Source organism: Camelus ferus, chromosome 9 (genome assembly GCF_009834535.1).
Source record: "Camelus ferus isolate YT-003-E chromosome 9, BCGSAC_Cfer_1.0, whole genome shotgun sequence".
Classification (NCBI taxonomy): Eukaryota; Metazoa; Chordata; class Mammalia; order Artiodactyla; family Camelidae; genus Camelus; species Camelus ferus.
In genome coordinates this window covers 27,220,305-27,227,064 of record NC_045704.1, presented here as the reverse complement: position 1 = coordinate 27,227,064, position 6,760 = coordinate 27,220,305, and positions in this window count along the sequence as shown.

Here is a 6,760-nt window from a genome sequence, read left to right as displayed (position 1 = left end):
ATGATGACAAATTAGCACAGTCACTTAACAAAGCAACACAAAGACAATGTAACCTGGTAACAACTAGTTTGTTCTCTATAAGTCTGTTTATTTTTTGCCATATTCACTAGTTTATAATTTGTTGTATTTTTTATATTCCATGTATAAGTGATATCATACAATATTTGTCTTTCTCTGTCTGACTTATTTCACCAAGCATAATACCCTGCAAGTCCATCCATATTTTTATAAATGGCAAATTTTCATTTTTTATGGCTGATTAGTATTCCATTATATATATGTGTGTGTATATATGTATATGTGTGTGTGTGTGTGTATATATATATATATATATACACAAAGGATCATATGGTAGTTCCATTTTTAGCTTTTTAAGGAACCTCCATACTGTTTTCTACAGTGGTTACACCAATTTACATTCTCACCAACAGCATATGAGGTATTCCTTTTCTCCATATCCCTGCCAACATTTGTTGTTTGTGTTCTTTCAGATGACAATTCTGACAGGTATGAGGTGATGCCTCATTGTGGGTTTGATTTGCATTTCTCTGATTATTAGTGATGTTGAGCACCTTTTCATGTGCTTGTTGGCCATCTGTATGTCTTATTTGGCAAAATGTCTATTCAGTTCTCCTGCCTATTTTTCAATTGAGTTATTATACAAATATAGTTTATAACGATATGTGTAACAAACATTAAAGCTCCTAAATATATGAAGCAAACTTTGACAAAATTGAAGGGACAAATAGATAGCTCTACAATAATAGTAGGAGACATCAATAACACATTTTCAATATTAGGTAGAACAAGACAGAGGTCAATAAGGAAATGGGGGGCTTGAACAACATTATAGTTCAGTTGAACCTAAGATATAGATATAGATATAGATAGAAAACTCCACTTCACAACAGCAAAACATATTTTTCTCTAGTACATATGGAATATTCTCCATGTTACACCATATGTCAGGCCACAAAAAATGTCTCAATAAATTTAAAAAGATTAAAATCATACAAATAATCTTTTAAATCAAAATGGAATGAAACTAGATATCAATAGCAGAAGAAAAACTGGGAAAATCCACTAATGTGAGGAATTAACACCCTTAAACAACCCACGGGTCAGAGAAGGAATCATAAAAAAATTTAGGAAAACTGAGTCAAATGAAAATGAAAACCTAGCATATAAAACTTAGGGATTCTGTAAAAGTAGTAATAAGAAGAAAATTTATACCTTCAAATGCTTATATTTAAAAAAGAAAGATTCCCAAATCAACAATTTACACCTTAAAGAACTAAAAAAGAACAAACTAAATGCAAAACTAGTGGCAGGAAGTTAATAATAAAGATTCAAGTAGAGATATTCAAAATGAGAACAGAAAAGGTACAGAGAAAAATCAATAAAACCAAGAGTTGCTTTATTGAAAACATAAACAAAATTGACAAACTTTTTGCTAGATTGACTATGGAAAAAAGGGAGACAGACTCAAACAACTCAAATCATAAATGAAAGAAGGGCTATTACAATAAATTTTACAGAAATAAAAAGTATTATAAGAGCATTATGAAAAATTATACACCAAAAAATTATATATCTCAGATGAAATGGACAAATTCCTAGAATCACAAAACCTACCAAGACTGAACCATAAAGAAATAGAAAATCTAAACATCCAAAACTAGTTAGGAGATTGAATCAGTCATCAAAAAAATTCAAACAAATAAAAGCTCAAGACCAGAGACTTCACTTGTGAAGTCTACCAAACATTTACAGAAGAATTAACACTAATTCTCCCCCAAACTCTTCCAAAAATTTGAAGAGGAGAGAACATTTCCAGACTCATTTTATGATGTCAGCATTACACTGATACCAAATCCTGACAAGGACACTATAAATATTGCAGACCAATATCCCTGAAGAAAATTCTCAAGAAAATATCAGCAGACAGAATTTAACAGCACATTTTTAAGTATACACTGTCACCAAGTGGAATTTATTTCTGGAATGCAAGAGTGGTTCAACATACAAATGTTAATCAATTTAATATACCGCAGCAACAGAATAAAGGTGAAGGGAACCCATGATCTTCTCAGTTTTTGCAGAAAGAGCATTTAACACCTTTTAATGATGTAAACCCTTAACAAACTAGGAATGAAAGATAACGACCTCAACATAATAAATGCTACATATGAAAAAGCTAACATACTCAATGGTGAGGCTTAGAGCTTTCCCTCTAAGAAAGCTTAATAAAGAGACTAAATTCTTCACAAGGAAATTCACAAAATACCATTAAATAGAATAATATACAAGATTCTCTATATCTTCTTCATAGACCCCAAAAAAACCCCAAAACAAAAAACTTACACTAGGAACATAATGATAAAAGTCCCTGGTTGAGGACAGCAATGAACAGGAGACTACAGTAGACAGGTGACTAGATTGTATAGTAGGAAATATTTAGAACCATTACATAAAATTTATAAGTCAATAGACACATAAGTAAGTGGAGCAGAACAGAAAACCCAGAAATAGCCCCCAACCAAGAACAGGGAACTGACTTTTGACAAATATACAAAAAAACTATTTTTGAAAAGTCTTTTCAACCAATGGTACTGGGACAATTGGATATGCATAGAAAAAAATGAACCTTGACCTAAGTCTAACACCTTATGCAAAAATTAACTCAAAATGAATCATAGACCTTCAAGTAAAACATAAACTACAAAACTTTTAGATGATAGCATAGGAGAAACCATGGGGAGCTGATGCTGAGTGGTGACTTCTTAGACTAGACACCAAAAGTATGACCCATAAATGAAAAAAACCAGCATATTGGACTTCATCAAAATGAAAAACTTTTGCTATATGAAAGAGCCTGTTGAAAGGATAAAAAGACAAGCTAGAGCAAGGGAGAAAATATTTGCAAACTGCACATCTGACCAAGGAGTCATCTCTTAAGTCCATATCATAACTCCACAGTAAAATAAAGAAATAAAGACAGTTCAATTCAAAAAATGGGCAAAAGTCATTAAAAGACATTTCACTAATGATATCGGATTGGAAAATACACACATGAAAAGATAGGTGATATTAGTAGTCATTTATGGAGGAAGTGAGCTTTAAGCATGACCTCAGATAGAATTTCATAAATTAATAGGAGTATAAAACATAAGCTCAAAGATCCCAATGGATCCTAATAATGTTCTTTCATCTACTATTTACTTTTAAAATTTAAATTTTTCTGCAATAAACTAGAATTATGTCTAGTATAGTTCTGTTGTATACATGCGTATAGTTTATATATATTTTCAGATTTTTAGGAATACTTGAACACTACTTCATTTTATTGAAGTTATTTATTTAGAAAATTTTAGGTATGGTAATGGTTTTTAAATATCTTATGTTTTAGAGATAAATAAATAAAGTATTGTATTGACTATACATACTTTATTGACTCTAAATACTAAAGTAAAGTATTGACTAATAAAATATTATGCCACATACATATACACACATATATGTATATATGTATATATTTTACAAATAACCCAGTGAGGGATGGAAGAAAGTGGGTGGGAGTGTGGATGAAGCAAGACTGAGGAAAAATGGAAAGAGTTCAAGTTGGGTGAAAGGTATATATTGGCTCATTATAATATTCTAATTTCCTCAACTTTGAAATTTTTCACAGTAAAGATTAGACTAAATTAAAATATATATACATGCATGTTTCTATGTGAATAGGAAAATAAAATCTGAGAAGACACATGTCAAAATTTTAACCATGGTTATCTCTGGCATGTAAAATTGGAGTGAAGGAAAGGGAAATTTCTATTTTAACTTTACAAATGTTGAGATATGCACAAGGAACATATTTTTAAATTAGAAACAATGACTGTGAAATTCATGATTGCTTTTTACAATTAACCCCTTTAATCAGTGGGTTATACATTATATAAACTTTTCAAGTTTATAAAATTTTAAGAAGACTCAAATATTGCTAGAAATAGAAAAGCATATAAAATGTATTGATGAAGTTAAACTCGAATTTCTTGTCCACAATGTGATCCAGATATTATGATTCTTTTTTAATAGAAAATAAAATAATCCAAATGCACTGGCTCATCCACCAGTTATACATTTATTTCTTTAAGGCATAACAACAGAGTTGGGAAAATTACATAGTGGAAATACTCAACAATGATCCAGAAGAATGAATTTACCTTGGGCTCAGTTCTTGAAATTTGAGTCTTTGAATATACACTTAATTATATTCATAACAACTAGGGCTCAGTGTCTCCTTTAAAATGTGAAACTAATGATGCATTTTTAGAAAACAAAAAGATCACAAAACGTACTCTAGCTTGGTGCTAAGTAGATAAGAAACTGTCTTTGGGACAGTCTCTGGTCTTATCTAAAACAAAATGCCAGGGAAATTTGTGAAAGATAGACACTTCTTTCCCCATTAAGACACTTCTTTCCCCATTAAGACACTTCTTTTATTGACTTCTGAGATGACTGAGAAGAATGTTGTTTGTAAATTAAAAAAAAAAAAAACAAAAAACAAAACAATACTGCCCCTAGCAATGTATTTATATTTTCAGTCATTATTTGAATATCGTTTTTTTTTACAAATGGAGAGACTGAGGATTGAACCCGGGACCTCATGCTGAATCACTGAGCTATGCCCCCCACCCTGAACTGATGCACTTAGAATATTGATGTTCAAAGTGATCACTGATATATCTGGGTTAATATCTACCCATTACAGCCCAGGTTTTCTTGCTCCAGCACTGGTTCCTGTGGCAGTTTCTCCTGGTGAGTCTCTGCTCTAGTAAGCCATGTCTCCCTATATTTGCCTGTATGTCTCTCCAAACTTGGAGGTAACAGCTTGCAATGTTTCCTCTCTTTTCTTATTGATCCTAGAAGAGTTGCTGATTTTTCAATCCATTAAACTTTTTACTTATTGTTAGAATGAAGTAGTGACTTCCAGTCTCCTTGCATGTGGAACTAGAAACTGGAAATCTTTTTTAAGCTTTGAACAAAGAAATATGGAAAAAAGTCCAAATCTGTGGGAGACAACTGAACAAATAAGTTACAGACCTAAGCTGAGGTGGCCATGCTGGTAAGTGTGGGAGAGAAGTCACAACAGTAGGAGAGGAGGGTGATTGGTTAGACAGATGGCGAGGCTCCCTGCAACCGCCAAGACACTACATTTCAAGCTCTTTTGGCCAGGCAGTTTTATACAGGAGCCAGCCAGATCAGCAGCCCTGCACAGAAGTATTTTGTTGACAGAACTATTTGAATTGGCTGAGAATAGTTTGCCTGTCAATAAATATTGAAATAAAGATACTACTGAATGCAGAGCAATGTTCTAAGGTTGGAAGTAAAGAGTGGCACAAGAAGGAGAGATGCTATGGTTTTCCATTAAATCATAGGTACACAGATGAGAGTCGAGAAATGTGCATTTTGGAAGCCTAAGAGTTTTTGACATAAATCAAGCCAATTTACCAATTGTTAAGTTCAGAGCTTCCTTCCTTCCTTCCTTCCTTCCTTCCTTCCTTCCTTCCTTCCTTCCTTCCTTCCTTCCTTCCTTCCTTTCTTTCTTTCTTTCTTTCTTTCTTTCTTTCTTTCTTTCTTTCTTTCTTTCTTTCTTTCTTTCTTTCTTTCTTTCTTTCCTTTTATCTAAGTTACCTCTAAGTTTACCTCCAAGTTTACTTCAATAAACTTGATGTGTCCTATAGCTCACTTGTGTGGTATATGTTTGTGTGTATAAAAAATCACATTAAATTTACTTTGCTACTTCACTGAGTGCCTGTATGTGCTAGATTCTCTGTGCTAAAGATACAATGGAGAATAATCCAATTTCCAATTTCCAGAATTCGACTTCTCATCACTCTGTAAGAAGAGTAGGGACATACTAACACTGGAAAGGTTTTGTCCCATGGAATACTAGCTGTAGATACAGCATGGTTCTTGATTTATTTATTTATACACTGTTTTTCCTGACCAATATTTTTATTCCACTTCTTTATGGTTCAAAGTTGCATAATTACTCTAATTTTATGCCAGCTACTTGAGAGTGAATCTAGAAGTGGAAGGTAAAGCAGAAAGTCACAAACTAGCTTCTAGGAAAACATGTTGCCCACTGGTGATTTTTCTTGTAAGAACCTGAGAGTATTCACAAGCTAAGTTGCCTAGGGTATTTAAAGAATAAGGTGATAGTCCAGTGACATTTATAAATAGCCATTGCATGCAATCTGTTAGGTCTTAGGGACTAACATAGTCACTCTTCTTTTGCCATAAATATCAAAAGAAAACTTGATGAGTTTATAAGAAGTAAGTTTTTTAAATCTTTAAGAGAATAAGTATTACATGGGAGGTATATCAGGGAATTATGTATTTAAAGTTTCACAGAGAGGTGATATACAAGATAATGTCATTGAATTCCTCTACAGTAAATTGTGCTGGTCTTATAGATTTCAGAAAGGAAATATTTATGTGAATTAGGCTGGATAAAGATACTCCCTAGAAACACTTACCCTGGTTTCTCAACATGTTTCCTTGAACCAGTTTCAAGTTAAAGGCAGTTTGCACTGGAAAACCAAGTAGGAACAAGTGCCTCCCTTTATGTATATGGGTAGGACTGTCAATCTAACACATAAACTATAGGTTCCCAACAAGCTAGGTGAAGGACGGCTTCCACACACATTCCGATCCCAGAATGCAACATGTGCAGAAGCATTCTTTCAGCTAGTCTGAA